We start from the raw sequence: 10312 nt of genomic DNA on the forward strand, positions 1-10312 counted from the left end.
AAATCAGAATGCTTAGGTTGAGAAGGAGCAACAAATTAAGTGGAATAGAGCTCATTATTATATATATTCTTATTAGACTTAATATACTACATCATTGCAAGGCTAATAGTATGAGGGGGAGTTCAGGAAGTTCTGAATTCAAATCCGGATTCCAGTATTTAGTAGTTATGTGCCCTCAGGCTAATTTCTAAGCCTCCCCATTTGTTGTTGTTGTTGTTGTTTTTCTTTTTTAAATCTGTAAAATAGGATAATGTTACCTACCTTCACTAAGTGGTTGTAAGGAATAAATAATATATGTAAATAGCTTGGCACGGTGTCTGATAGAGAGTAAAAGCCAAATAAGCTAGTATTAGTTCAGCAAATTGGACTTCAACAATTATAATTAACTATACTTGCAAAATCTGAGTAAAAGATTGCTTTATTTACTTATCTCAACAATTAGAAATACCTTCTCAAGGAGGAGGAGGTGGATTTTTAAAAATTTTTCTTAGTGTTTGTATTTCTTTCGTGTATTTTAAAAGATGGTCAACAGTATTTTGGCACTTTATAGTATCCTTTTGGTTCATAGGATTTGGGTAGCTTATTTGTCACTTAAATAAGAAGCTGTGTCTTCTTTAAGTCTTACTTTGCAGGAAATAGTAGGAATATTTACCAACCACTTTTCAGAAAGAAGAAGAGGCTCTCTGCTCCTCCCGTTTGACAGACAGCCTTGTCTTCCTGTGAACGGATTTGGCTGTATTGAACGCCTGGTCACCAGGGCCACTTTTAACTCTGGCAAAGTAGATGGTGTCGCCATCAATAACCTCTTCATTGACCTCAACTACATGGTCTACATGTGCCAGTATGATTCCACCCACGGCAAGTTCAAAGGCACAGCCAAGGCTGAGAGTGGGAAGCTTGTCATCAATGGAAAGGCCCATTAGCATCTTCCAGGAGCGAGATCCTGCCAACATCAAATGGGGTGATGCTGGTGCTGAGTATGTTGTGGAGCCCACTGGTATCTTCACTGCCTTGGAGAAGGCAGGGGCCCACTTGAAGGGTGGAGCCAAGAGGGTCATCATCTCTGCCCCTTCTGCAGATGCCCCCATGTTTGTGATGGATGTGAACCATGAGAAGTACGACAAGTCCCTCAATTGTCCCTCAGTCTCAATTGTCAGCAATGCGCCTGTACCACCAACTGCTTGGCCCCCTGGCTGAGGTCATCCGTGATAACTTTGGCATTGTGGAGGGACTCATGACCACAGTCCATGCCATCACTGCCACCCGGAAGACCGTGGATGGTCCCTCTGGGAAGCTGTGGCGTGATGGCCGAGGGGCTGCCCCAGAATATCTTCCCTGCTTCTGCTGGCGCTGCTAAGGCTGTGGGTAATGTCATCTGTGAGCTGAATGGAAAGCTCACTGGCATGGCCTTCCGTGTCCCTACCCCCAATGTGTTGGTTGTAGATCTGACCTGTCACCTGGAGAAGTACGATGACATCAAGAAAGTGGTGAAGCAGGCATCGGATGGCCCCCTCAAGGGCATCCTCAGCTATACTGAGGACCAGGTTGTTTCCTGCAACTTTAACAGTGATACTCACTCTTCCACCTTTGATGCTGGGGCTGGCATTGCCCTCAACGACCACTTTGCCAAGCTCATTTCCTGATATGACAATGAATTTGGCTACTGCAACAGGGTGGTGGACCTCAGGGCCTACATGGCCTCTAAGGAGTAAGAGCCCCCTGGACCACCAGCCCCAGCAAGAGGAAGACAGATCCTCAGCTACTGGGGAGTCCTTGCCCCAGATTGATTCCCCGACACACCGAGAATCTCCTGACCTCCAGTTTCCATCCCTGACCCCCTGAAGAAGGGGAGGGGCTGAGGGAGCCCAACCTTGTCATGCACCATCAATAAAGTTCACTGTTCCCAGCCAAAAAAAAAACAAGGAAAAAGAAAAAAAGAAATAAGAGGTAAGAAATTCAGTCAGGGTTCTGGGGATACATATATATCGTGCAACGACATAAATAAAGAGTCTCAATGTAATATATAATATGACTAAAAATAATAGTTTACGTCCCCAGTGATATAGAATTTGCCTGAATGGACTTTTCTGACTATTGCAATCATAGTGAAAAGACCAGCTTGAGCTGCCTGTAGCCTTGGGGTACACCCAATGGGATAAGCCAGCCTAGCTATGCCTCTGTTTCTCATTTATGGTGAAGAAAGCAGTGTTTGCCTGAGAGTGTGAAATTCATCTGCAGATTTCAAGGGGGAAGCTGGAGGCCGAAGATTAAGTGAGAAGATGTGAAATCTTTCAGTAAAACATGGGGAAGTGGTAATACGAAAATGATACTCTTGAGTTCTATTTTCCATCAGTGAGGTGCTTGAGAATAGTTGGTCTGATTAAGGCAGAGAAAAAAGTAGTTCTGGGCCAGAAAACGAAGCGTTTAAGTCTTGCTTTGTGATCTCCTTACTCACTACAAACATTTTCTGCATATTAAGAGCTATGAAGGGCTGGTGGAAAATCCTCTGTTTCATAGTGTAAATCAAGTTTTACTAATTGAATTCTAAAACAGGGTTGGGGGTTGGGGCGGTAAATTTGAAAATTGTGGAGTAAAATGCTTCCTCAAATGTGATGAAAAAGCATTGCCAGTTGTTGCAGTTGGTATCATGATCTATTCCTGGGTAGAATTATGGCATATGGCTCCAAGAGAGCTCTAGTTAATCTGGATTTGATAGGATACTGACAATCAATTGAGCTCAGTAGGCCTGATACTTTGTGTACTAGTGATGTGTTCACTCTTTACCCTAAAGGCTTTCACAGTGTTTCTCATAGCAACCGTACTTTTTCACATTTATTTCACCTTGTTCATACCTTATAGACTGAATTGTGTCCCCCCAAAATGGACATATTGAAGTCCTAACCCCCAGTACTTCGGAATGTGACCTTATTTGGAAACAGAGTTGTTGTAATTGTAATTAGTTAAGATGAGGTCATCCTGGAGTAGGGTGGGCCTTAATCCCATATGACCGGTGTCCATATAAGAAGAGGAGAAAGACACGGACACACAGGGGAGAATGCCATGTGATGACAGAGGAAGAAGCTGAAGAGCTGCAGCTGTAAACCAAGGAACACCAAGGTTTAGGATTCCAGGCAAACCTTCAGAAGCTAGCAAGAGGCAAGGAGTGATTCTCCTGTTGGCTTCAGAGGGAGTGGGTTCTGCTGATGCCTTGCCTTCAGACTCCTCGCTTTCTGAAGCCTTCTGAAGTAAACTGTTTTTTTAAGCCACCCAGTTTTGGGATACTTTGTTACTGCAGCCCTCGGAAACTAAGACATCTTACTAGACCCTAAGCTCCTTGAAGACAAAGATCTCATTTGGTTTATTTATGTGTCCTTGGTAGTTGTCACAGTGTCTGAACCAATATGCTGATGGATGAATGAATGAACACACCACCTATTCCTTTGCCTTAATCTGGTCCCATAAGCGGAACTGCAGAAAAATCACTTTCAATACATTCAGTGCTGCTGCCTATGGCCACACAGTTAGGCACTGCGTGATTCCAGAGTTGTGTGATATGATGACCTTCAGTTATTTATTACTGTATAACTTCATCCACAGAAGGAAAGTCAGTAGAACAGTGAACCTCCATGCCATCTGTTAGAAAAACCACTACTCTTGTGAGGTTCAGTTCTTTACCCTGCCAAACAGCAGATAACTATAACTAATTCCCTTCTAGATCAGGGATTGGTAAAATACAGCCTTGGGCCAAGTTACCCGGCTGACCACTTTTGTAAACAAAGTTTTACTGGCACACAGCCACACTCACTCATTTATATATTGTCTATGGATGCTTTAATACTACAATAAGAGAGTTGAGTGGTAATGATGGATAGTGGATGTAACATAGCCCACAAAGGCTAAAAAAGTTACTATCTGGCCCCTTCCAAAAAAAGTCTGTGGAGCCCTGCCCTAGATAATATAAATTGGTAGACACTGCCAGACTGTTTAATAGTAAGTGGTAAAAATTCCACCTTGAAACTGAAACCGTTCATTTTATCACACTCTGGAAGATTCTACACTACTACTGTTAACATCAGAATGCCAGAAAGAAATTTTGTGTAGAAAATAATTTCTTTCTTTCTCAAAATGGGATCCAGGATTTTTTTGTTGTTGTTGTTTGTTTGTTTTTTAAGAATGTATGAGCTTATTTATGTGTGAATAGGGGGTGTGGGTGGAGTAAATTCCAGGCAAATATAACATATGCAACTTACACAATTAGGTGCTCTATATAAGGAATTTTTTGAATGGTGTCCAGCTCCCCAAATTGGAGAGAAGTAATAACTGGAGAAATGGATGGAGATCTATTATGAAGTCCAGGAGGAGAAATGCTATTCCAATGTTTATGGGAAAAGTCCTGTCTGCAGTTTTATTCCTTCTGGAAAGTATTGTGGAAAGTCTTAGACCTTTCTGAGGGATCCCTTATGCGTCAAGTACATGCCTGCCGTATGATTCCATAAATAAGACCCAGTCTTATTTTACTATACGACTGGGTCATAATATAATATAATATAATATAATATAATATAATATCGGGTCTTATATTAATTTTTGCTCCAAAAGATGCATTAGAGCTGATTGTCCAGCCAGGTCTTATTTTCGGGGAAACAGGGTGCCTCAGAGACAATAAAGGTATCCAGCATTAGAAAACAACATGTTTTATGATTGATTGTTTCATCATCTCCCCTCTCTAATGAAAGCTCTGTGAGTGTGGGTTCTTTATTTTGTTTTCTCTATTTCCTCAGTGCCGAGCACATACTAGTTGCTCAATAAATACGAGCAAGGGAGCAGTCCATGTGATAATGCAGGATTGGCATAATGTGTCTATAAGCCAAAGAACACCAAAGATTGCAGGCAAATCCCCAGGAGCTAGGAAAAGGCAAGGAAGGATTCACCAACAGATTTCAGAAGAAGTATGATTTCAGACTTCCAGCCTCCAGAACTGTAAGATAATATATTTCTGTTGTTCTAAGCCACCCAGTTTGTGGTTCTTTGTTATGGCAACTAACTAACAAGGAAACTAATGCAGATGGTAAAGCCATCTCTCTTCTATGCCCCTCTGTCTTAGATGTTTAGGACAGGGTGGCTTACATAGGACGAGCAAAGAAAAAATGTGTGCTTAAAGGGTCTGGGGATTTCACTTCATCTGAAATCCCAAAAATAGAACCAGAAAGCATCTAAACCATTTTATTCACGTTATAATATTGATGAATGTGAAGAAGTAAGTTCCCCAGTTGACCAAGTATAAGTGAGTTAACCAGGAAGAGTACACAAGGGAAAATTAGATGTTACCAGTGGGTACTCTCTCCAACATGTGTTTCTTATTGCCCATCTCCCCACCCCCCAATTCTGGGTGATATCTAGAGACCTCCCTAATTATATACAAGATGCTTCCCTTTTCTGTTCTTTTTTTCTTCTCCCCACTCCCAACCCCCAACAACCAATGTTTTTCTTCTTCAGTTTACCCTGGTTTTGCTTTAAATCTGGCAGTGGCATCCAAAGGCATTTCATTAATTCCAATGGAAGAAAACAGAATATCAAAATATCTAATCCCTGTTCTACCACTTCAATCCACATGTATTCCTTTGAATAATGTTATAACTCTGCCTGGTGCTGTTGTCAAGACAGGGAGTTGGGGGTGGGGAAGGCAAAGAGAGACAGGATCTGTGTAGTCAGGATAAGAATAGAGAGAGTAAAAAGGAACATGAAAGTAGACATGGAGGTGGGTGACTGAAGGTCACCAGCCTTTCCTCCTGGAGTGGACGTTCTGAAGCCTCTTGACCCTTGGGAAATAAGCATTTTCCAGTGCTTCCTTGCCTTCTGCTCTGAATCTCTGGTATTCTGATTTTTTTGAAGTGAAAAAAATATTTTGATTTAAGCCATATGGCCCTTTTCTTCTTACTATGGAGCTGTAGAAAACTCAGAGGGGCAGGTGTGGAAAGCAGTGGAAGCAGAGTGGGTGGGTACATAGGGTCTGTGTGTCTATAGCTTGTGAGGTCTGTAGCTATGGCAACCGTGTGCAATGCCACTCACATAGCATCATCACATGGCCTTAGAGTTACCCGTGGCTCCTGAACTATTCCTCTTCAATGCGTTATCTTTGCTGCTGTTTCCTAGCTACCATTGCTCTGTTACATTGTTTTCAAGTTGTGCTTAAGTATTGTTTCTGTCTGCACTGCTTGCTGTCACTGTACTTTAATTCATCTGATAACAAAACCAAAAACCCATTTCTTATAGATATTGTTAAGTGGTGAAAATCGTCTGTACTTAAACACTTTGAGTTAGAAAGATTCTCGAGGCTGTGGTCTGGACAGGACAAGATGACCACTTTGGACTTTTTCAAGTTTTAAAGGTCCATGCTGGTTTCTGTTAAAGCAACTGATATTATCAATTGCCTGCCTACTGAAAAACAATTTTTTTGGGCCAGTTGTTATAATTTCTACACTACAAGAGTACTAAAATTAAAATAAAATTTACAACAATATATGCAAATATGTTATATCCTATGAAACTTGTGTACAAGTAATTTATGCACATGTACCCCATAAAAAAAAGCTTCATTGTGTTAATTCTGGGAATATATACACAAATAGTTTCTTTTATTTATTGTTAAAAAACAATCCCCAAATCCTCAGAAATATTTCTGCTGTAATTAAATTTAAATGTTTTTTAAAAATTCACGAGTTGGCAATTTACAATGTTCATATTTTAGCTTCCTTATGCTTGGTCATTAATTGTGGTATCATAAATAGCTAAGCTTTAAAGTCCTTAACCTTCCCAGGCCCACGTAAAAGCAAGATGTCAACACCCATAATTTATGAGCAGTGTCCCAAAGGGACTGTAATACAAAAATACACTTATAATTGAATTAACTTAGGAGAGGATTCTGGGAAGATGACAGCATCAGTAGCATATTCTTTCATTCTCTTTGAATCCCTACATCAAAACAAAGAGAACAACTGGATAGCAAATCCTAAAACCTGTAACAACATTTACAAAAAAACTAAGTGAGAAGGTATCCCTACAAACTCCGAAAGATAAGTGGGTGAATACAAACCGCCAACAGCCACAAGATGTGAATGGTATGTCTGTGCAGGAGAAAGGATAACGAAGCTGCATCGGATGGACCTGAGAACAGGAGGACCCCAAAACAGACAATAGGCATTGACTGGAAAGAAAGCAGACCAATTTGAGAACAGCAGCTGAAACTGAGAGGGGTTTTGACCAATACCAATATCAAGCACATGGGAAAAAGGTCTGATGGGGCCGGAGCAGCTTAGCTCCTATGGACTCTCAAAACCAACCTCTTTGTAGGACAGGCCCTCACACCATGGAAACTGCTTGGAGTAGAATGAAAATTGAACAAGACATGGATAACCAGAGAAGACGGAAAGAAAAGTTCCAGACCAATGTTGTGTAATACCACTCTTGAAAATCAAGAGAGGAAGTTCTGTGAAGTAGGAAAAGCTTTTGTGAATGCCACCTTATAGGAAAAGTTCAGGAAAATTAATGTCACATTGTAAGAAACAACAGAAAAATATAAATGTCACATAGTTTTTATAAGGAAACAAAGGGTTACAAGGAGCAGATAACATTCCTACAGACAATGAAAACACTCCAGAAAGACATCCCACAAAACAGAGCAACCTGTAACCTACTATTTCCAAATGACATAAAAGATATAGAAAATAATAATAATAATCATACAAGACATGAAATCACAGAAATAATAATTAGAAACTCAGAAATGAAGTGATAGGACTCAAGAAATAATTAGAAATAAAGCAACAATAATTTAAGAAATGAAGAGTATTCTAGAAAGGAAATATGAGTAAATAAATTCAACTGTAGTGCCTGAAGGGAAATCAGTGAAATAGAAGAAAATATTTTTAAAATGTTTAAGTGAAGAGACAAAAAAGGATCTGAGAGAATGTAACAGATTTTGAAGAGTGACAAAGAAGATCCAAAATACAGACAACGTAAGTCCCTAAAGAAGAAAACAAAAGTAAGGGAACAGAACAAATACTAACACTATATTCAAGAAAAGCTTTCTGGAAAAAAAAAATTGAAATGACACACTGATTGTGTACACCTCAAATACAGAACAACCAATTCTAGTCAAATTACGGGTTTTAAAGAAAAAATCCTTTGGGTCCCTAGAAAAAAGGAATATCGTATTTTTGATCCGAGGTTGGGAATCTTCATATGCAGAGGGCCGACTTGAGGTATTTGCGGATTGTTTGCAGTGCCTCTGTCAGTGGATTGGCGCCCCTCACCCCTGTGTTGTTCAAGCGTTGACTGTATATGAGTCAGTATATGACTCTGATTAGCATCAGGCTTACATTTTTAGGTTGTTATCAGAAAATGGAGTAATATCTTCAAGATAATTAAGGAAAGAAAGTATGAGTCAAATACAAAGGACACAGGCAAACTGTTATCATCATCTAAGAACTCAAGGAATATTGTTCCCATGAGTCCTTCCCCAGGAATCTACTAATAAATGAGCTTCAAACAAACAAAATGACTAGAGAGACATCAATGTAAGGACTGGTGGTGAGCATTAAGTATAGTAACTGGTGTAACTAAGACTAAATGAGAGATAAAAGACAGTATGTTATATAATGGCTATATTCTCTGACAATGTAGATATAGTCCAACTATTAAAAAAAATGGGAGGAGAGAAAATGCAAAAAGTGTTTAAGTGTCGTTATTACCCATATGGTGGTAGTATTAGTATTATTATTTTGAAATTGTCCCGGGGAGATAAAAGTTGGAGTTCAGAGTCTGTATTAGTCAGGGTTCTCCAGAGAAACAGAACCAATAGGATAGATATAGATATAGATATAGATGGTATAGATATAACAGATAAGAAGAGATTTATTATACAAATTGGCTCAAGTAGTTGTGGAGACCAAGAAGTCCTATGATCTGCCATCTGCAAGCTGTAGAACCAGGAAAGTTGGTGGTATAATTTACTTCAAATTTGAAGGCCTGAGAACCAGGGGAACCAATGGTGTGATTCCCAGTCCGAGGCCAAAGGACTTAAAATGGGGATCTGCTGGTAAAAGTCTTGGAGACAGAAGGCTTGAGAATCTGAAATATCAGTGTCCAAGGACAAGAGAAGATGGACGTCCTAGCTGAAGGAGAGAGAGAGAGAGAGAGAGAGAGAGAGAGAGAGAATTTCCCCTTCCTCCACTTTTATTTTTATTCAGGTTCTCAACAAATTGAATGATGCCGGCCCTTATTAGTGAGATTGATCTTCATTACTCAGTCTACTGATTCAAATGCTGATCTCTTCTGGAAACACCCTCACAGACACCCCCAGAAATAATATTTTACCAGCTATCTGGATATCCCTTAGCCTAGTCAAGTCGGCACATAAAATTAACAACCATAGGATCCATGAAGGAGAAAGGACTCTGATAAACAAGGTTTTTAATTAAGAGTCCTGAAAAGGCTAGCCCCAGAATTAGGGCAAGCAAGTCTTACCTGGATAAAGGTGATGTGCCTGAAGTCTATCTCGCTGCCAGAAGAAAATGAACTCTTATGTGGGGGACAATGTCATTATCTACAGTCTTATACTTTTTCATATACAAAGTCTAGTATTCAATTTTTAAAAAAAAATCAATAATCCCAGGAAACAGGACCAAATGACTGAAAACCAAGAGATAAAACAGACCATGGAAATAAACTTACAAGGGACAAACATACTTGAGTTATTCATTTAGTCACAATTAAAAAAAAAATGTGGTATGTTTAAAAGAATTTACATGAAAAGATGGAGAATTTCACCAGAGAATTTGTATTAATAAAAAAAGAATTAACACCTGAAACTAATTTAAAAAAGAATTGTGAATTCTAGAATTAAAAAATATAATAACTAAAATTAAGAATCCAATAGATGGGTTTAATAGTATTAGATACAGCAAAACAGACTAGTGACCTGGAATATAAGTTTACTGGATAGGTTCTCTGTGCTTCAATCTGGATCGAAACCCAGAGAAAAAAGCATGGAATATAGAGAAAAGAATATTAAAAAACATACGGGACATGAAAGATCTTATTATGATGATTGTCAATGGAGTCCCAGAAGGAGTGCAGATAAGGAATGTGGCAGGAGCCATATTTAAAGAGACACTAGCCAAGAATTTCTCCAAACTAACAAAAGACATTAAGTCACAGAATCAAGAAGCTCTATGACTATGAAGCAGGATAAATACAAGAAACACCACACCTAATCAAACCACTGAAAACTAAATGCTAATATAAAAATGTT

The 10312-nt window shown here is 39.3% G+C and overlaps 1 pseudogene; it reads left to right on the top strand.

The window, feature by feature from the left end:
- The first annotated feature begins 809 nt into the window (after positions 1-809).
- LOC117013031 (glyceraldehyde-3-phosphate dehydrogenase-like) lies at positions 810-1712 on the top strand (annotated as a pseudogene).
- Positions 1713-10312: the final 8600 nt, after the last annotated feature.

This window comes from Rhinolophus ferrumequinum, chromosome 21, assembly GCF_004115265.2.
Source record: "Rhinolophus ferrumequinum isolate MPI-CBG mRhiFer1 chromosome 21, mRhiFer1_v1.p, whole genome shotgun sequence".
In the NCBI taxonomy this organism is placed as follows: domain Eukaryota; kingdom Metazoa; phylum Chordata; class Mammalia; order Chiroptera; family Rhinolophidae; genus Rhinolophus; species Rhinolophus ferrumequinum.